This window comes from Vicugna pacos, chromosome 6, assembly GCF_048564905.1.
Source record: "Vicugna pacos chromosome 6, VicPac4, whole genome shotgun sequence".
Taxonomy (NCBI): Eukaryota; Metazoa; Chordata; class Mammalia; order Artiodactyla; family Camelidae; genus Vicugna; species Vicugna pacos.
The window spans coordinates 56,906,374-56,928,776 of NC_132992.1; the positions used below are offsets into that span (position 1 = coordinate 56,906,374).

A 22,403-nucleotide genomic window follows, 5' to 3' on the forward strand; every position below is an offset into this window, starting at 1 on the left:
GAAAACTAGTCATAACTGTTTGGAAGGACCCTATAAGTCACGTAGAACACACCTTTTCTATACCAAAGCCCCGTCTATATGGTCCCTGTTGTGACTGATAGTCATAGCTACTGTCCAGTGACTTCCAGGGGCCAGTGTGGTGGTGTGGTTGGTGAAGAGTGAGGCTCTGTAGTAGGCTGCCTGCCTTTGAATCTCCACTAAGCCTTTTAATCTATGTGTGGCCTTGGACGAGTTAGGTAATGTTCTGGGGCATTAGTTTACTTATCTACAAAATGGGGATAAATGGTAGTATCTCCTTACATAGGGTTGTAAAGATTAAATAGAAAAAATGGATATAAACATGAATATGAGTTCATACATACATAGTCACGTATTTTTATGTATCTCTACCTGTATCTACATAGATGATGCTATTTAGCATAGAATCATAAAAGAGCGAACAGTTCATCTGGGATGGCTATTATTATTCCAAAGACAGGCTGTTCAGTCTTCCTGAAGGTGGGCTTCTTCATTTGGAACAGCTATTATTATCAGTAAGTGCTTCAATGTATCAAGCCTGGATCTTTTGTCCTCTAACTTTCTTGCAAAGGTTCAATATTGAAACTAAACTGTTAATTCCACTTTCCCAAAGGAGCAAATTTAAACATGTGTTGATCTTGTTTTGCCTTCTGAAACTAGACAGCATAATTCTTTTTCATTTGCATTATTTGCCTTCAAATAAGAGAAGTGAGCTATGAGGCAATGTTTCCCAAAGTGTCTTCTGAAAACTTTACTCTCCAGAGGAAAAAGTCTCTTTCAAGTCACAATGCCCATTTGTTCATTAAAGGCTCTGAGAAGTCCTGCAATAAATCATTCCTCAAACTAATTTGATCATGGAATCCTTTTGCTACGTGATATTTATTAAAATCCCTATAATTTCCTGGCATAGACTTTGATTTGTTTGTCCTCTTTTCAGCAAGGATTTTGGCGCTGCCCACCAATTCTATAGATATTGGAAATAAGCGCTTTATTTTCACAAAATATCATATAATACTTTTTTTTCACTTAAAAACTTCTTTTCCTACCTCTTCCTTTTGCCCTTTTCAGAAGGACATTCTTCTCTGTCTACAAAACTGGAAAAACAGTGAGAGGCAAAAGAGCCTGATCTCTGTGAACCTGCTCTCCACTTCTCCTCTCAGGTACTTCCCATCACCAGTAAAACTACTGTTTCTTGAATACCAGCTGCTCCCACCCCAGCAGCAGATCAAGGAAGTGTTCTACATGGAGAAACTTCGCTGCTCCTTTTGTTCCCACTGCCCTTGAAGAGGGGGTTTCCCACTGTAGTAGACGTGAAAAATTAAAACTTGAGAAGGAGGCATGTTTTCATCATAACCTTCTCCTCTTCAGCCTCTTCCCAATGTTACTAAAAAATGGCTATGAAGAATATCTACCTACTCTGTTCGGAAAATGAGTAAACTGGGCTCATTACTCAAAGTTGGAGGTTGAGAGAAAGGTCAGCTCCATGATTTGAATGACAGTGGCACCTCATTATTGTTTCTACCCTGATAAAGGCAGGCTGTACTTCTTTTGCAGGCAAACCGTGTAATTAGGTGTGAGGGACAGTGCCTTAGAGGAGCTCAGAGCCTAGGATCCCAGCCCAGGCTCACCAATCCCAGACTTTCTGCTATACAAATGAAGCAGTTATGGCCCAGAGAGGTTAACTGTTTTGACCCAAGTCACAGAGCAGAGGTAGCTTCTTCCTACTGCTTTAGTGACAACTTTCTTTGCTTTCCTTCCTGCTCTTTGTGTGGGTTGTGGGAGGAAAGGGGATGAATGACTTCACAGATCTGACTTTTACCTTTCCCCACTTGCAGCCAAGAAATATGTATACTAGGCTTAAGATATTTCTCATTCATTCAGTAAGTATTTATTAAGTGCCTACTGGGTGTCAGGCATTGTGCCAGAACATTCTTCCACTGTGTCTGTTAAACAAACATGATTTATTTCCCTCTGAAACTGGTGGAATGAGGCCCTAAGCCAGTTACTATATGTACGAAAAGTACCATTTTCTATTTTCTGGTTCCTGGCATCAGGCACTTTGGACCCAGTTACCAAAGGACCCCACTGGTGTTTCCAGCCTGTTGGTGTTCCTTAACTGAGACCTTGGCCTTAAAGCTTTAAGGAGGTGGCCTGCAAGATCTTTGTGTTTCTGCTTCCTTGCAGGGGACAGAGTGGTCCTTTTCCTTGACCACTGTGGTAGCATGGAATGGTCCGAGGGTTGTGCCCTTGTGCCAGCCCCCTGTCTCCACAGTGTGAAGAACCTGGCTAAGCTGACTGGGGGTGTTCCCCAAATCCTTGCAGACTCTCCGGATGAGCAGACTGATGCTAGGAGGAGGGGAAGGGGGTGGGTGATTCTGGCTCTAGCCTATAGAAGGTCTTTACCCTTGGTCAGGTCCCCCCCTCAGTTATTAAGACTTAAGTTCAACCAGTATTTACTGAGTGCCTTCTACGTGCCAGTCACAAGTCAAAGTGCTTGTACACAGTGGTAAACAAAACAGGCAAAGTTCTCGGCCCTTGTGGAATATACATATAAACATGGACCGTACATATGGCAGCTTCCTGCGGATTCACTGATAGCTCAGTCTAGAGAAAGAATGAGGCCAGGACAGGCCCCTAAGGCTGCTCACGAGTGTGGAGTAAGGGAGAGACAGTGTGTGGTTTCCAAAGAAATACTCTATTCACTTCCCAAATTTTCCTGAGCACTGACTTTTGCTGTGCTCTCAATAGAAGCAGGAATTGCTTGTGTCTTTCCTTGTAATTGAGGACTTTGATCTCCTGACAGCCTCCCATAGCTCCGAGCAGCAGGGGGAGGACCAGCCCACCCATAGCACTGTGCCTTCATCTTTCCGCCTGCAGAGGTGGGGCTCTTTGGTCCGGTTGTTGATGTGTGAGACGTGTCTCTGCAATCAGCTTGATGGGGAGTCTGGAAGGACGCTCTTGTAATGTTCTAGAGCTCAGAAATATCACAGACCAGCATCTCCCCACCTAAACAAGTCAGAAGACTGAAAAGGCTGTTCCCTTAAAGCTGAAATTTTCAGTGTATGGTCTTTGGACCAGTGGCCTCAGCATTCACTGTGTTAGTTACACAGCACGGCTTGACAGATAACCCACCAAAACACAGTAGCTTAAAACAACAAAACATGTATTACCTCACAGTTTCTGTGGGTCAGGAATCTGGATGTGGCTTAGCTGGGAGCCTCAGGCTCAAGACCTCTCATGGGGCTGCAGTCAAGCTGTCAGTAGAAGCTGTGAGCTTCTCCGAAGGAAGGGAAATCCACTTCCAAGCTCACTGATGTGGTTGTTGTTGGGCTTCCGTTTCTCACCCCATGAGCCTCGTCATAGGGCTATTTCTTTTTTTATTTTTAATTGAAGTATAGTTGATTTACAATGTTGTGTTAGTTTCTGGTGTACAACAAAGTGTTTCAGATATATATAGAGAGATATATGTGTAGATACATATGTTCTTTTTCATATTTTTTTCCATTATAGTTTAAGATGTTGAATATAGTTCCCTGTGTTATACAGTAGGACCTTGTTCATCTATTTTATATATAGTAGTTTGTATCTACTAATTCTGAACTCCTTGTTTATCCCTCTCCCTCCTTCCCTCTTTAGTAACTGTAAGTTTGTTTTCTACGTCTGTAAGTCTGTTTCTGTTTTGTAAAATGAGTTCACTTATATCATTTTTTTAGATTCCACATATAAGTGATATCATATGATATTTATCTTTCTCTGACTTACTTCACTTAATATGATAATCTTTCAGTCCATCCATGTTGCTGCAAATGGCATTATTTCATTCCTTTTTATGGCTGAGAAATATTCTATTATATACACACACACACACACTATATATATAATTACATATGAATTGTACATATATAATATATATATAATAATGTAATGTATATATATACCATATCTTCTTTATCCAGTCATCTGTCAATGGACATTTAGGTTTCTCCCATGTCTTGGCTATTGTAAATGGTGATTATGAACACTGAGGTGCATGTATCTTTTCAAATTAACAGTTTCCTCCTGATATATATGGGGCTATTTCTTAACATGACACCTGGCTTCCCCCAGGGCAAGCGATCCAAGAGAAAGTGAGTAACCACCCAAAATGGGAGCCACAGCTTTTATGCAGCCTAAACTTGGAATTGATATCATATTACTTCTGCCATATTCTATGTGTCAGGAATGAATCAATAAGCCCAGGGTGTGACTACTGGGAGGTGGGAATGATTACATGCCAGGAAGAAAAGAGATAGGGGGTCTAGAAGGGTCCACTGAGGTGATTTGATTGCCTCAGGGTTCTTATCCCCTCTCAGCTGCTGAGATATGGATTCTCAGCCACAGAAAAGGATGCAGCCTGTGGGTATGACAGAGGGTCAAAGGGACTTCAAAGAGGAAAGAAGTGCCTTTTTATACTAACCCTTCTTATTGGAGACTCCTGTGAGATTTGTTCCTTTGTTAGGAGCCAGGGGGGAGGGATGTGGGGCAGTGCTGATTATTTAGTTACCACTAGGATATGTCATTTTGAGAATAACCAATCCCCAAATTTCATAGCAAAGGGAGAAAAGGGTTGCATTTGGAAAGTTGATTTAAACTGGGTATATAGGCTTATCCAAAATTAGAATAAAGTAATTAGTTGCAAAAAAAGGGGCCAGGCAAGTAACATGAGTTAAGTGGCAGGGTGTAAAGCAATAGAGACTGGTGAGGACTAAGGAAAAGTGGAAAGTGAGGGATCCATTAAAGAGGGCAGCTGATATGTATTTTTGCTTGTGGCTATATAGGCAGTTGTTGCTATATCTTCACATTTTTTAAAGAAAAGCCTGAAATCTAGATTTTTTTAATTGAAATTTCCCAGGTGCAAAATGTTGGCAACTAATTTAAAAATTTACACACACACGCATGCACGCACGCACGCACGCACGCAAGGTGCCCTGGCAGATGGCCTGCAAGAGATTCAGGCAGGAGATGCACACATTTCCTGAGCAACATTTCTCCTAGATAGAATAAGGGTGGGGAAACATTGAGTATTTATTAGTATGTCATGGGGCAAAATGATTCTGAAAAAATAATACAAACATTTATTCTTCCTTATTTGATCACAAAAATAATGATGTTACCTTGCATGAGTGCTGACCTCTCAGGAAATGATTAAACTAAGTTTTGATGAGCTTCATATAAAAGAGCAAAGAAATGTCTGTATCTTCTCAACTGGCTATTTGAGGGCAAGGGGTGTTCTTATTTTAGAGAGGAAGAAATAGTTTCTGCAGCTCCTCTGCAGGAACTGACCAGAAATCCCAAAGAAATCCAATTTTGAACTGAGATAAGTACTAAGAATATCTGTGTTTGCATCCAGAGAAATCTCTACATGAATAAAGGAGAAATAATTAAATAGCTAACTGATGATGATGGGAAACAAGAGGGATTTAAGTTAGACATAAGGAAGTACCTGGAGAATAAGAGGACCTACAGACAATGAGAGAACGCTGGAGAGAAACTCGGTTATTGTTATTTTTTTTACCTAGAGTTTCTAAATGGAAGAATTAACAGCTTCTTGCTGAGACGCTCTGCGAGCAGTCCTATTCAGAGGGATGTGGGGGAAGGATGCCGCCCCTGGATCCCTTTCCATCCTGTGCTTTCTTTTTGGGCCCAGCAAACAAAGGGCCCCCCCCCACCAATTTACTAACTCACCAAAATGATTTACCAGCTGTCTCTTCCCCTAGGAGGTAAACAGGCAATAAAATAAATGAAATTCCTATTCTTTATGACTTGACCCCTATAAATCATCAGTCACTCTGGGTGAGCACTTATCTCTAAGGCATCACAAAATATTTAAAATGCTATCTCCTTTATTATGAATGAAACAGAAGAAATGAGCAAAAAACCCAATGATGATGTGTCTTAGTTCAAGGACAATTCCACAAGCAGTAACTGTTAAATTTCAGAAAAACGGGAGACATGTGTGTGTGTGTGTGTGTGTGTGTGTGTGTGTGTGTGTGTGTTTGTGTGTGTGTATGCTGGGGGGTGAGGGGATTCTTACGGCCTTCTCAGTTTCTTCCATTTTGTTCCAAACCTTCCCTAGGGTTAGATTCACTTTTTGAACTTTATGTCCTTACAGAGCAACAGATAGATAAAGTCATATAGGAGGTTACTTTCCATATTTGATTACTTATAGTCTATCCTGAACTAAAAGCTTATTGTGCCAAAATAGGGGGCTTTTGTGTGGTGCTGGTGAGCAGGCGGGTGCTATCCTGTCGCCATGACAACAAGTATTTGCATTAAAGCAGGCTCCTCAGACCACATTCCAGTCACTTGGCCCAGAGGGATCCCTTTGAAGGCCTTGTAATCGTTTCCCTAAGAGTGATTGTTAACATCTTCTGAACATAATCATTAACCATGTTCCGTAAGAGATAATTACCTACTGAAGTTAGCGTTCTCTATCCCTGAGAGCTCTGTGAAATTCACAGAGTGCAAGACTTCTCTACTGTTACCTTACCTAGCCAAGTAAACTAAAGCAATTTGACTTCTTAGAATCTGAGTAAGTTTGCATTTTACACAAAAATATTGTGCTGACCCCAGCGTTGTGTGTGTCTGTCATGTGCTCTGAGCTGGTCTTTGCCCCAGTCTTTGAACAGCTTCTGCAATGCCAAGGGCTCCCTTCTCTTATCTGTGTCTCCTCTTTCCCCTATGACGTGTGCTTACTTACTGAATTTCTAGTCCGAATTTGTCCTTCAGATTTATTGCACTCACTTGCCTGGTTGTACAGGGACTTTTCGTAATTTCTCTTTGTAGGTGTTTCCCCCACAGACTTCTGTTTATCACCTAACATCAGTTCTTAAGACTCCCAAGGCTTGTGTCATGACCCAGGGGAGTCATGTTTCTCTTTGGCTTTAGTTTGCTCTGGAATATCTCTCTTGCATAGGAGAAAGCTTCCTCTTCCTGGTCCCCTAACCCTATTTTATCTTTAGGGGTACACTCAAAACTTCAGAGAAGCTAGATGAAACAGATGTTACAAAGAGAGTGTGTGAGAGAAAAAGGAAAGAAAAAAGAAAACTCCAAACCCCAAGCCACCATAGAGATTGATCTTTACTAACATCTTTCCAAGTCTTTGACTGCAACTGTTACACTGTTATTTTACAAATAGGATGCGGAATCATTACTTTGATAAAGAGCACTTAGGTGTTTTAAATGTTACCTTGCTGAGGTACCTGGATTCTAACGGTGAAACAATAACCTTTAGTATCCTGTTGTCTCTTGCATGGTAGGGTGGGGGCATGAAGAAGACTGTGATCACACACCACATCTACACCCCACCCTGCTAGTCTTTCTTTGCTGATAAAATTGACTAAAAGAGGCTTCCAGAACTATCTGGGTGCCATATTTTCTGAACTCCAAACCAAGACCCATGGCAAAACATACTATGTGGGTAGTTGAATCAGTGTCTCCCAAAGTCATGAGACTGAAGGAAGTAGCCAAAGCTCCATTCTGGAAGGGAAAGATGCCTGGAGAGGATGCAGAATGTCATCTTGCAGGATGGAGGTTGTGGGGTTGATTGGGAGAGGGGCTATCCCATGTTAAGTACATATATGTGCTATGAATCTATATATATGTGTGTGTGTGTATATATGCAACATATATACACTATATTTATAATTTTTTAAAATGAGCCACTCAGATCTTGAAAAGAATAGTTGGCTAGACCATCTTTATCTCCTGAAGAGGTTCAGAAAAAGATTCCTCAAAATGTGCCACTTTGGCACGTGGATTATTTTGAGCAGAAGACAATCAAAGCACCAAAGACTCAGGAAGAGCTTTCTCCCCCCACCTTAACGCCCTACAAGAATTTAGGTAACAGAGAGCTATTCAGAGGTAACTTTTCATCTGAATGACCTATCTGTATGGCAGGGCAAACATCTAATTACCAGACATCTGCTCTACTTATTGTCCTGTGAATTGTCTTCTTCCCCTTGGCAGCCCCAGGCCCCCATCTCATTCCTTAGCTCAGGATGGCATATGAGCCTCAATTGCCCAACTTGCCTTTCTTTGGGTCTTGTATTTTTATGGGGGCCCCCATATGGATAAAATTAAATTGATTTTTCTCCTGTTAATCTGTCTCTTGTCAGTTTGATCATTAGACAAGCCAAAGAACCTAGTAGGGTAGAAGGAAAAATTTTCCTGCCCTACACTCCTTAGTTGGCTTTTGGATCCAGCTGCCTGATTTCTATAGCATTACAGCTCCCCTTTCTCCAACTCCCCCACCCCAAAAAGCCCAGGAAATGGGGCCAGTCCCCTATTTATGCTGTACTCTAGGCAAAGCTTCTATCATAATGAGCTCCCTTGTGATGCAGAAACCAATAAACCTCTGCTATGAATGCCCAATAGTGAACCAAATTATACACATTTCCCCCCAATTGAGTATTGTTTTATTTAATATGCTCATACCTTTTTAATGGTAGGCATAAAGTTGTCATGCATATGGGAAAACATATTTGGCTTTAATTGTGTGTTTTTGTGTGTGTATGTGTCTAAGAAAAAACTCTAATTAACACTGCCATGAGTAAAGATTCTTCTGAGATGAGGTGTTGAGACTGGGGACACTGAGACCCCATCCAGCCATATTTCTGAAGACCTAAGGCAGAGGAAATTCTTGGCATACAGAATATAATTACTCAAAATGGAAAGTAGCCAAGGTGCTGGAGTTATGATTTCCTATTCTTATACACAGTGGGGTATTTCAAGAACTTCCTTGTCATAACCAATTGGACATAATTTCTAGGGATGAATGACAATGTGCTAGGGCAGGAAGATAGCAGCTGGCTGTTTGGCCAATCCATTGTTCTGCATTAATTTGGCTTTTTTTTTTTTTTTCTCTCATAGCCCTGGTGGTGATGAACTCATTTAGAATCTCTCTGCCTGCCACATGTCAGTTCAGAAATATTCCAACACAATGTGGCATTAGTTATATGGTGTGGGATCTGGGCCAACTAATTGGATCCAATGAATGTGGATAAGCTTTATTCATTGGCAAAATTAAGAAACAGTCACTGTGACATGAGCCAGTCAGAAAGCAGCTTATTCATAACAGTTCAATGCCCGGAGGATGAACTGGTCCAGTCCTTGACTGACTTCAGCCACACAATGGTTCTGTTATGTACTTCAATCTGTGTGTTGGGGTCCACAGGGGCACTGTCACAGCTCTGCACTGATATCCATCAGATAAACCAATTGAATCTGCATTAATCACAGGGCCCAGCTCAAGTGCTGTCAGAGCTCTTAAATATTGCCTGGAGGATCAATTGCTTTGGCTTAGAAAAATAGATGCATTTCTATCATTGCTGGAAGTGATTACCTGGTGACAGTGTTCTAGTACATTGGTATTATTTTTAAATTAATGAGCACTGAGGAACAAATTCTGACAACAATCACATGCTCATGCCATTCAAAGATGGGAGCAGGTAGAAGAGAGAGACTGAGTATCAGGTGAAGTCTTTTCAGTGGCCTACGAGACTCACTTGACATTATTGACTCCTGTCTGTCTGATAACCCCGTACCCCTCTCCCTTTATGTGCCAGACTCCCCTTATGTGTCTTCTTTCTTGCCTTAGATTTTTCTCTTAATGTCCTCTGCCTGGAATGCTTTGCCCCCCAGATATTTGTATGACTGTCTCTTGTCATTCACATCTCAGCTTAAATGTCACCTCTGCAGGGAGACCTGCTATGATCGCCACATAGTCAGGCCTGATTCTTTCACTCCATGTTACATCATCTTGTTTTATTTCCTTTGTGGCACTTATTGCCATGTGAAATACTCTTGTTGAATAGATTATTTGTCTGTAATGTGGCTCCACTGAGTTTACCACTGTATCCCTAGCCTCTAGCACAGAGTCTGGCACACAGTAGGTGTTTAACAAACATTTTTGAGTGAATGACTCTCTCTGGCTTATGTAACTGTTTTGGGATAATTCAGTGAACATATGGTGTCCATATATCAGGGCTCCTCAGCTCTTAAGACAATGTTTCCAAATACTGGTTTTGGGTTGAGAGGAGATCAATTTGGGTAATAGCTATTTTCTGTTTTCATCATTAGTTTTAACCTTCAAGGGGATGGAGTACGTCATGCCGCAGAAGTTTATCCTAGAATGAGATGGTAAGGAGGTAACTCTCAGGGTACCAGTCTGCAAATCATTTAATAGCTCCAACATGACTTCACAGATATCCTGTCAAGATTCCCATCTGGGAGATGGTTTTCTCTCTTTGGTGACCTGTGGCCCAGTGAATATTTACAGGCCAGTAAAATTAGATTATTAGCAAATGAAAACATGAGCTCTTAGGAAGTTTGTGAAGGGAGCTTAGGCAAAGCTACCGGGAGAAACTGAGTTGTGAGAAGGGGATAAAAAAGGTCCTTGTGCTCTTCTCCCTGTGAGGGTGGAGCCCACTCTTTTATCCTGTGCTGATAATGAGCTTTGCCCCTTATTCTTACCAAACATCTTCAGGTTCAGGAAGCCAGAAGGCAGATTCATGTGGCTGGATGGCCACACTGTTCTCAGCTTTAAAAAACACTGCACTTAAATACGTTTTAAGAGGACCTGAGCAATTTGAAAAGCCGCCAAATACAAGTGGCAGAGTACTTGGATGGAAATGGAAATATTACTCCCAAGATTGGAGACTGAATGCTGTCTTTTGAGCAAAACAACAACAAAAAAATGAGGCTGTTAACCAAAAACAGTAACAAGAAATCATCCCCACATAAATTTTTGGATAAAATAAGATGTGATTTTCAAAAGAAGTTTTGGATCAGGAGTTTTGTTTCAATAGATATTAGTGGTTCTTATGTAATTTTCTGATATTACAGCTTATTTCTTGCAGAGCAACCCTCCAAACTGCCCTATCACATACAAAGACTAAGTAGAATGTGTTTTGTCTTCCTTCTGAAGAAGAGAACATGAAACTGGTAACTTTTCAGAGGTGATTTCTATTGCAAGAAAACTTTGCCACCAGTGAAGAATTTCCCTGTGTTCTATATGAAAAGTACAATTATTTTATATCCAGTCAGCCTATATTCATCAACAAATTATTTTATTGGAGGGAAAACATATTTTTACTGAAACCTGTTTTGGTTTTTAAAAATTGGTTATTACCTACACATGTATTAGGTTTCTGGCTGTGATAAGCCGATCACTTGTACCAGACAATTGCTCCTGCCAAGAATGCCTAGAAAATGTGGATAAAATATAAAAGAAATGTTTGTTTGAAGGCATCAGAGAAATGCCAAGCCTGCTATGATTTGGAGAGCCAGGTTCTGGAAAGAAAGAAAGGCTCATTGAAATAGGCATTTTTTTTTTAATGCGCTATCTTCTCCATGGGATATTTAATAAGTATAGACATGGATAAGATGCTGAGAATCTGGGCAGCATTTGGCTTGTAAGGGTCAGAGAGGATTTCTGGGCTTTTAGCAGTTTCATGAAGCTGAGGAGACAAATATTAGAGTCTAGATTTGTAAGAAAAACTAGGAGCCAAGGGCCAGAGAACCTGGAGAAAAGTGGATCAGATGCTGCCCTGGTTTTCCCTTCAAGACATTTACTGATTAATATCTATAGAGTAAGCAACCAGAAGGCTGCTGAAATAGAGCGGAATCTTAGGCAGTGCTGCAGAAACAAAATTTTGAGTTCAAGGCCCATTAAGAAGGAAGAAGTATAGGAAATATCCTGGATTCTCCTTTGGGACCCCTGGGAGGCCTAATCCCTTGGAGCGGGGCAAGAACCAGAAATACTGTGAATCTAATGAGGATTGAAAACAAATCTTGAGCAAGACTGCATCCTGATTGGGTTGATATTATGTGTCTCTACAGCATCTGGCAGAGAATAGGGGGTCTCTTCTCTGGAGTGATATAATGTAGAGTCCATGGCTTTTCATGCACAGTATTCAATACTCAATAAAAAATGATAAATTATACGAAGAGAAATAAATAGACTCTAGAGAAACATACCAAGAAATGAGCCAACCAAAATGGAGAATTTCACTGAGAAGAAGAATCTATATAGAAATATATCAAATGGAAATTTTAGAAGTAAGAAAATGCTACACCTAAAATTAAGAACTCAATAAACAGGTTTAACAGCAAATAATACACAGAAAAGAGAGGATTGCTGAGCTATACAAAGGGTGAGGAGAAATATCCATCTTGGAGGGTGGAGGAAAAAAAGATGGAAAATATGTAAAAGAGTGTCAGAGACGTGGAACACGGTGAATAGATCTAACATTTGAATTCTATAAGCAGAGAGAGAATGGGGTAGAAGAATGTTTGAAGAGATAAAGGTCAAGAATTTTCCCAAACTGATGCATTAAGCCAGAAATACAGAGATTCTCTGTGAACCCAAGCAGGATAAATAGGATGAAAACCATGCCTACTCATATAATATGAAACTGATGAAAACCAGCACAAAGGGAAGCATCTTAATAGTAGTCAGAGAAGAAAGATACATTTACCTCTAAAGAGACATTGAGACTTTGGCTTCTCAACAGAAACAGGGATCCAGAAAACAATAGCATAAGATCTCAAAGTGCTGAAAGAAAGCTAGAATTTTACATTGAAAATTTCCCCCAAAAGTTTAGAGCAGAAAAAGACATTACAAAGAACTGTATTTCAATGTCAGAAGAACAGATAACAAAATTTAGAATGGGCCAAAGGTACAAATAAGTATCTCACAGGAGAAGAAATACAAATGGTGAGTTAACACATAAAAAGAAAAAGATAGTAAAGGGTCAAAATAAAACTATTTTAGGCTCCAAAGCATATTTTTATAATTCGTGAAGTTTCTGGATGGATGAAGTAGTAAGAGGAGCCAAACCAGCCCTTGAATAGTGAAGGGAGGAAAACAGGGTCTTATATTTTCATTTTGTAAAATACATTTTATCGCACCTACCTTACAGGGAGGAGACAGAGAGGCGAAGAGGGTCACTTGCCCAAATTGAAGAAGGAAGAGGCAGTAACAGAATTCATATTTTACTAGCCCTGTGGTCCTAGACTTCTTTTCCCTTTGACACTTCAACCATTATTGGGAAAAGGCAGAGTTTGGCATCAATTCCTGTCCACGTGGGAGTTACATTCTAATGATAGGAGACAGACAACAAACAAATGATAAGCACTTTGAAAGAAAATGAATCAGGTAAGAGGACAGAAAGAAAAGAAATAACCTTTTAAGATAAACTAATCAGGGGTCACCTCTCAGAAGAGATGACGTTTGAGCAGAGATCTAAATAAAGTGAGGGAGCAAGCCACATGAATACCTGGGAGAAGAGGGCTCCAGGCTTCAAGCAGCAAGACCAGCATGACTGGACAAAAAGAGTGAAGGGGAGGGTGAGTGCAAGACCATGGTCTTGGGAAGCTATGGTGAGGACTTCGAATTTTACTTTCAGTGTTGAGCACTTTGGAGGACTTCGAGCAGAGAAGTAACAGGATCTGACCTAAGTGTTAAAATAATTATGCTGACTACTATGGGGAGAAAAAAGAGGGTAAGAGTGGATTCAGGGACACTACTTCATCGGGTATTTTATTCAGGCAAGACAGTGGCTTGAACTAAGATGGTTGTGATGAGCTAGTGAGAAATGTTTGTATTTGAAACACATTTAAATTGAAGCTAGTGGGATTTATTTTACTTTTTTTTTGTTTAAAAATTTTAAAAATTTAAAAAATTTTTAAAAAATTAAAAAATTTTTAAACAACTTTATTGTGCTATAATTTCTGTACAGTAAACTACACATATTTCAGATGTACAATTTGATGAATTTTGACAGATGTATACACCTATGAAATCACCACAAGAGTCAACATATTAACATTTCCATCACTCCCCAAGTGGTGCAAATTTTTAAGTCCCAAATTACCCCTTTCCCCTCTGATAACCATAAGTTTGTTCTCTATGTCTGTGAGTCTGTTTCTGTTTTGTAAATAAGTTCATTTGTGTCTTTTTTTTTTAAGATTCTACATAATAAGCAATATCATGTGATATTTTTCTTTCTCTTTGTGAAAGCCAATGGGATTTATTGATGGATTATCTGTATGGGATGAGGGAAAGAGAGGAGTTGATGATGAGTCCAAAATCATTAGGAACTGAAAGAAAGGAGGAAAAGTTTTGCATTTATAATACACTGGATAAATACTGATAAAAGTGAAGGCAATGGGAATCTAGCTCTGGGGCACCTAACATAGGTGTGGGGTGGAGGGTGACCAGGAAAGTTTCATTACTCTCCTTTTATATGCTAGTTTCATTGCCTTTTTGGCTTTGGCTATTTCTGATTTTCCGGTTTTGTGAAAATTTTTTTGGGGCGAGGGTAGTTACTATTTCTTTCTCTCTTTTTTGAAATTGAGATAGAATTGGTATATAACACTGTATACATTTAAGCTGTACAATATGTTGATCTGATACATTTATATATTGCAATATGATTACCACCTTAGCAGTTAGCTAACACCTTTATTATGTCATCTAGTCTCTCAGCAACTTTGAAGTTTATAATACAGTATTGTTGACTATACTCACTATATTGTGCATTAGATCTCCAGGACTTTTTAAATGTACTAGCCCAATTTTGTACCTTTAAAAAACATCTCCCCAGTTCCCTGCAACCCCCAACGCCTGGTAACCACCATTCTGCTTTCTATTTCTGTGCAGTCATTTTTCCAGATTTCATATGTAAATGAGATCATACAGTATTTGTCTTTGATTTATTTCACTTAACATAGTGCCCTCAAGTTCCAACCATGTTGTCACAAATGGCAGGATTTTCTTCTTTCTCATGACTGAATAATATTCCATTTTGTATATAAATCGCATCTTCTATATCCATTCATCCATCGATACTTAGGTTTTTTCCTATGTCTTGGTTATTGTGAATAATGCTGCAATGAACATAGGAGTGCAAATATCTTTTTGATATCCTATATCATTTCCTTTGGTTATATACCCAGAAGTGGGATTGCTAGATCATATAGTAGTTCTATTTTTAATTTTCTGAGGAAGTTCCATACTATTTTCCATAGTGGTTATACTGATTTACATTCCCACCAACAGTGCAGAAAGTTTCCTCCTTCCTCCATATCCTTCCCAACATGTGTTGGCTCTTGTCTTCTTAATGATAGCCATTCTAACAAGTGTGAGGCAATATCTCATTGTGGTTTTGATTTGCATTTCCTGATCAGTAGTGACATTGAGCACCTTTTCATGTACCTGTTGGCTATTTGGATGTGTTCTTTGGAAATATGTCTATTAAGTTCTTCTGCCCATTTTTAAATCAGATTTTTTTTTTGTTATTGAGTCATATGAGTTGTTTATATTTTTTGGATATTAACCTCTTATCTGATATATGGTGTTGACTGAAAATCACACAATGTGAGAGTGGTGGATTAAGTTTTATTTGGGGCAAAATGAAGACTATAGCCTGGGAGACAGCATTTCAGGTAGCTCCGAGGAACTGCTCAGAAGAGGCGGGGGGAACTTAGTCTTATATATGATTTTAGTGAAGGGGGAGTGGATATGTGCAGTCAGAGGCTTGCTGCTGGTCACAATGAGCAGATGTCACTGCTAATGATTTTAGTACTTTTCTAGATATGAGGAGACACAAGAATTTGGGTTCATAAAGCCTCCTGAAAATATCTAACTATCTGAAGGCCCGTTCTGCCAGTTTTTCCCAAAGCACAGAGTGCCTCATTCCTGATCTCCACCCTGAACTCCTTTCAGGGAGGGTTGGAGGTTAGCTGCTGCAGTGGCTTGTGATTTTAATCCAAGCAGAGGTAGATGGAAAGTGCCAGTGTGCTTTAATCCTTGTAGAGGCAGATGGTAAGTGCCAGTTTTTATTTGGCAGTGTTTTGCATATATTTTCTCCCATTCTGTAAGTTACCTTTTCATTTTGTTGATTTTTTTTTCCATGCAGAAGATTTTAGTTTGATGTTGTTCCACTTGTTGATTTTTGCTTTTGTTGCTTGTGTTTCTGGTGTCACATCCAAAAAATCATTGTCAAGACCAACGTCAAGGAAAGTCTTCCCTATGTTTTCTCCTAGGAATTTACAATATCAAGCCTTATGTTTAAGTCTTTACTCCATTTTGAATTAATTTTATGAGTGGTGTAAAATAGAGGTATTTTTGATTTTGTTCTCCTTATGAATTTTCACTTCTTGATCTTGTCCCATGAACCTTGAGACTAGATCCAGGCTTTATTACCAATCTGACCATCCAAGGGTAGAGCTCCCTGGCCTTCAGGTCTGAGATTTGGACCTTTGCTTAGAACTCAGCAGAATTCCAAGAGGAACCCACAGCTGAGATCTAGCTGTCAGTGATGGAGCAACAGTAACTCACTAGGGAAGACAGCTCCCTCCACTCACTAGACTTGCAGGATGACATAACCAGGAGTGTCCCCAGCCATTCTGAGCACATCCAGCCAGTCTATGGTGTAAGTTAGTCAAGTTTAACCCATGGAGTTAGAAGTAGGGTCAGTTTTTCTGAATGCATATGGTGGAGGTAGATACTTGAATGAGAATTAAACTTCTTTTTTCCAAGAGATAGGGGAAATGTATGCTGAGTGGCCCAAACAAAAAATGACCACTACATGAGTGCATAGAGGCAGCATGCTTAGGGAACAGGTGGAGAGGAAAGCACTTTGGGGCACTGTAGTCCATGAATAATGACCCATCCAAGGATAGTTATTGAGAGAACATGATGTAATGACTTATTTGGAGCTCACTTATAGTTAGACATCTCCAAAGACACATACTTAAGCTGAACCACATCTTGCCTTTAGGCATCATTATAATGTGCATATCTAAGTCAGAGCCAGTCCCACCAAGGAGCAGAAGCTTCTCAAAAATAATGCCAGTATTGCCGTGTTTTCAGTCATCTCAGAAACAAGCCACTCCTCTCTCCAACTGATGGCAGTACTAGCCCTGTTTCTGATTTAAAGAGATCAGAGATCAGAGATGGGAAATGGATTGGTTTCACCAAATGTGCATCACAGGTCTTGCTTTATTAGAGCTGAAAGTTATCTCAGAGGCTGTTCAATCCAATCCTTCAATTAGGTGATGGGGAGGAAAAGGTTTAAGTAGAGTTTCAGATACAAAATTACATATACATTTAAAGATTTAATTAACCTCTCTGGGAAAACTGTATGCCTATGATCCTCATAATTTGTTGTTTCTGCAGGGTCCAAGTCTGAATGAAGGGAAACTAGACCCTTATGGTATACGTCCTTTGTCCTTTCCTGTCAGTCATTCATGAACTAGAAAACATTTCTCAGAGTCCCTGTCACACATCTGGAACTGTTCTCAGCTGACAAAACAGTAGTGAACACAGTGTGGAGCTGGCCATCAAAGTCTAGAAGGAAGAGAGAAAAACTCAAGTAAATAGTCAAATACATTTTTTAGAAATTACAGTAAGTATCATAAAGGAAGGTAGAAACTAGTGAAAAAACAGGGAGCTACTTTAGCTAAGAAGGTCAAGGAAGAATTCTCAGAAGGATGGAGTAATTAAAAATTTTTAACTCACAGTAATCTGAGAAAATTTCAGTGGGCCTAGTTGAGCTCCAGCCCCTGAGGACAGCTCAGGTCTGGACATTTGAGGTGGTCCCAGAGCTACTCTTCTTGTCTGGTTCCTTGAGGTTGAAGATTCCCTAAGCTACTGCAAGCATCACCAACTCTGCTTAGCCCCATCTGTGGAGACCATGGCCAGGAATAGCATGAGAACCAGCTGCCACTTCGGAGGATGGATGTATAGTTGCAGCTCTCAGGTCACCATTTACACAGACTAAATTGAATACAACTATATATGGTGGCTTTGATCAAGACAAGGTTTCATATTAATGTGGTTTTCCCCTTTAATTTATCTTATAAAATAGTCTGGGTTTGGGACAGTGTGGGACCAGAGGAATAATGGTAGGGGAGATGGATTTGAAAAAAGACAGTGGATACTGTTTAGTCTAATCTATTGCCCCTAGTTAAACTCCATGGTGGTGGTCTGGAGGGAGGGAATAACAGGACTTTCAAGTTTCATGAACTTCAGCCCTGTATTTTTTAAACAGCATCATCACCACAGAACATGGAATCCAAGACCCTTGAGGGCCTCATAACTAATTCTTTGTTTTGGGAAAGAAGTCCAGAAACTTCACTGTTGACAAAACTTCCAAATATAATGAGCAACTTGGAAAGCTTGGGTATCATCAATGCCACCTTCCCAACCCAAACCTAGTGATAACGTTTATCACTAGGTTTGTATTTATTCCCATATGCTTTGCCCTTCCTCCTCCTCTTCTCCCAAATTTAAGCTCCCTGAGAATGGAATCTTTGATTCACTCATGCCTCCCAGAGTCCCTAGAACAGCACTGCCTTCCATATAGTAGGTGCTCAATAACTGTTTATTCTATCCTTTAACATGGTAATATGCAAGTATATATGTGAGCGTGAATCAGAGCTCTTCTAGCTGGGCCCTCCTAGAAAGGTTTGGCTCCTAGTCTTTCAGCAGAATAATCCTGTCCCCGGGAGCTGGAACCATCTGGAGGCTTCCAGCTGGGGAAGATGGAAAATCCAGTGTCAGGAAATAGAATGCCCTCAGAACGCACGTTAGATCCTGAAGCCCTTTAACTTGAGCAGGGGTGGTAGAAGGGATGGATCTGGTCTAGACAGTAGTCTGAGAATCTCACCAGAGTGGTCCAGTCAGTATGCCTGGAGTTTGTAAAGGGAACCCCACTTAACCTTCCTTTTCATTTTAGCCTTAGAAGCAACAGGGAAGTCTGCTTTATTTTACATCAAGAACATACTTAATGACCTTTTGCAAATGGAGGGTGAGGTGTCTATAGCCCACAGTTTTAATCTAAATCAGTTCCTTTCTTAGCATGAAGAAAAAAACCCAAAGATAATTCCCAGGAAGGTGAATGCCAGAGGGAACTTGAGGGGTTCCTGGGGTACCTGCAAGGTTCAGAAGTTGATCTTTTATAAAGGTAAACAGGTGTCCCTTGCTGGTTGCTGAGCAGTCGTGAGGGGATGTGTACCAGGCTTCAACCAACATGGTCTTGAGGCCAAGTGCCAAGTGCTTTGTGTGAAGGGCATATCCGTGTGGGTGTAGGGTGTGCGGCCACATATGGCACAGATGCCTGCTGCTTGGAAAGAACTGCCGTGCAATTAAAAGACTTTGAGACTTCGCAATATTGTTAGTCCCTTTGCCATTTTATACGAGCAGGAGGATTAATTAGCCTTGGCTCTATAGAGTTATATCTAAATGCATATGTTTTGGGTTAGATTTTTCTTTTTACTAGATTAGCCAGACGTGTTCCCAACTGTGCAGGCCACCTCCTGGGATTCATTTGTGCCTGCCTGAATGCTTCTGGTTTTCCACTGTGCTATCCAGGGCTGATACAGGACCATCTACAGTGAGGCTGACTCCATCCTTACCTTGCAATATTATACTTTTAAGGCAGAAATGAGAAGGAAAATGAGTAGGGATTTAGAATACAGGAGCAGACTCTGTCACAAAATTCCCTTTGTTTTTGTCCATTTCTGCAAATGACTTCTAAAAACAGTCTCATTTTCCCAATTGCATTTCCTTGATATTTCTTTGTTTTCACACTTTTATAGGAGAGAAAAAGGGACAAAACTCTTTACAGCAGGGGTGTCTTTTAATGAAGCTCAGAATAGCCTGCCAGAGCTACTTACTCAGACTTCTTCAGTGTTCAAATCTGAGCCCAAGAGGTTCCCAGGTCTTCCTTCTGTCAATTAAGCCATAATTAGAATACTTTTTCTTGGATGTTTTGGTGACCTTGGAAATACAGTGTATTCCAGAAATAGACGTATGCATGATTCTCTTTCTTATTGCTCATGGTAATGAGGGTAATTTGTCTTACCATCTCCCCGCACTGGGCTTTGCACATGGAGGTGTACAGTAATGTTTGTTGAGTGAATAAATGTTTGGTTTGGTGCATGGGCCATTGTCTGGGGCAGTGGTTCTCAGTTTAGCCTGTATTCATTTCACTGAGATGGCTTGTTAAAGTCTTTCCAGGCTCTAGCCTCCCAAGTTATGATTTGGTAGGTCAGAGAAAGAGTTTGGGAAGCCAGATTTTTAACAACTCTCCTGATGAATTTGGATGCAGCTGCCCTTTGGACCTCATACAGTGGAGAAAGAAATTACTCTGGGGATGTGGCATTTCAGAACTTTAGAGGAAAAGTTTCTCTGGCCAGTTTAGGCTCTGTCCCATTTTTGTCCAGGCCCATGGCCTCCTCTGAGGGTCCCCATGACGGCTCCCTCTGTCTGTGAGTGCCGTTGCTCAGGCAGTCTCTCCAGGTACCATTCCCTGGCCCTCTACTTCTGACCACCGCAGAGTCCACTTTGCTGCAGAGCGGATTCTTGCTACTCCCTTGGAGCCACCTGAGGATGGCATGCCCGGATCACACCCCTCGCTCGCACTCCGTGATTGTACAGCTTCACTGTTGGCTGATGCCTTGGGCCTATTTCTAGGCACCTGTGATATGTGTTTGCACAAGACACTGAGTGAGGTTAGTTAAATGAGCTTAGGTGTATACATAAGATGATGTATTTAGACTTAGCACATAGTTCGGGGTATGTGATACATGCTCCATACACTGCAGATATTTTTTCCTCCATGGATTATAAACTCCTGGAGGGGTACTACTGTGTCCCATTCCAGGGAGTCCCTGAACTAAGCTAGATTTCCCACAGGTTGGAGACGGAGTTGACATTCACCTGAAAGGTAGACATCAGTCTGACATAATCGTAAAATAACTAGATAGCAAAACCCCAGGATGGATTAAGTGGGCAGGTTTTAGCAACAGTTGTTGACTACCACCCAGAGGGGTGTTGATAAAGCAAGACAAGAAGTAACTATGTGCAAAGGCCTCCTAAGTAGACAGAGCAGGGCGATGTTCTCTTCACGTTCAAAAACTGGAGATGCTTAAAGACACCTCTCTTGCCTCCTCCCTGCCACTGCAGGAACACAGGAGGCCTTTCGTAGCAGGCAGTTTTGCTGGTTCACATTGAATGAGTAATACTTTCTATAATAGCATGTGTGCAGTAGTGGATAGGGGCATAAATAGCAAAACAGCAAAAATGTAGCTACAGAAGAATATATTTAAAATGTGAACTAGCCACCAGTGCAGACAGAGACTGAGAATTCTTTCTAGTCTTGCAGCCCTGATTCGCTTGCTCCCCAGGGCACAGGCTGAAGAGAAGCCGTGAGGTATCCTTTCAAAGCCGGTAGCACACATGATGTCCATGCACAATGGGTGGGCTGCCTTTGTGTGCAAATTGCCAGCCAACCAGACTAGGAGTGGCTTAAAGGAAACACTCTTAATAAGGAGTTGGTGGTATGCAGTTTCAGAGTTTGTTCATCAGGTCAGCCTCTGAGTTGGTGATGCTCTAATTCTTTTAGCCATTTTTTTTGTTGTTGAGATCACAAAATGGTCGTCACAGCTCTGAGGGTCCAACAGGACTTGACGAGGGAAAGGAAGGGTATTCTCTGTCTCTCTCCTCCACTCCCTCCCCATCTGTCTCTCTCCTTTTCCTACCTCTCTCTGCCCTTTCCCCTCCTTTCTCTCTTCTCCTTTCTTCTTCTCTTTCCCTTTCATCCAGGAGAAAAATCCTTCTCAGAAGCTTTCAAAAAGTTTACTTGACCTCTCTTTGGTTAGAACCAAGTCACATGCTCATCTCTAAACCAATCATTGGCCAATGCCTATGGGGTTACCATTTTGGTTTAGACCCATCTTGGCTCCTTTCCTTGGTCTAGAGAGGGCCTCCTTTTTCCTAAGCCTGTAGCTCCATCAATGATATCAAGACTAAATAAGCTAAGAAAGAAGAGAGGAATGGCTGTTGGATAGGCAGAGAGATGTGTTAGGCTCCTAGGGCTGCCGTAACAAAGTACCCAAAACTGAGCGGCTTAAATAATAGAAATTTGTTTTCTGTTAGTACTGGAGGATAGAAGTCTGAGGTCAGTGTCTTGGCAGGGTTGGTTCCTTCTGAGGGCTGTGAGGAAGACTCTGTTCCATGCCTCTCCCCTAGCTTCTGCCAGTTTGCTGGCCATCTTTGGCACTTCTTGGCTTGTAGAAGCATCACCCTTATCTCTGTCTTCATCTTCACATGGCGTTCACCTTGTGTGCATGTCTGTGCCCAAATCTCCTCCTTTTATAAGGACCCCAGTCTCGGTGGATTAGGACTCCACCCTACTCCAATATGGCCTCATCTTAACTAATTACATGTGCAATGACCTTACACCCAAATAAGGTCTCCTTCTCATGTACTGAGGGCCAGGATTTCAACACATTAAAGGGGGTAGGGCCCAGTTCAACCCATAGCAGCAGTCAAT

General features: G+C 40.9%; 1 protein-coding gene across 10 annotated transcripts in view; it reads left to right on the plus strand.

Moving 5' to 3' along the window:
- The window catches only part of PELI2 (pellino E3 ubiquitin protein ligase family member 2), a 482,489-nt gene that overhangs the window by 9,608 nt on the left and 450,478 nt on the right, over positions 1-22,403 (plus strand). For 8 of the 10 annotated variants that reach the window (XM_072963099.1, XM_072963110.1, XM_072963102.1 and 5 more), the window contains exons 3-4: positions 405-533; positions 1,087-1,178. The exons of 1 other annotated variant lie outside the window; for it this stretch is intronic. The gene's annotated coding sequence lies outside the window, so the exon portion shown is untranslated. The remainder of the gene's footprint in view (positions 1-404; positions 534-1,086; positions 1,179-22,403) is intronic. One more of the 10 variants, XM_072963100.1, reaches the window with a different exon arrangement.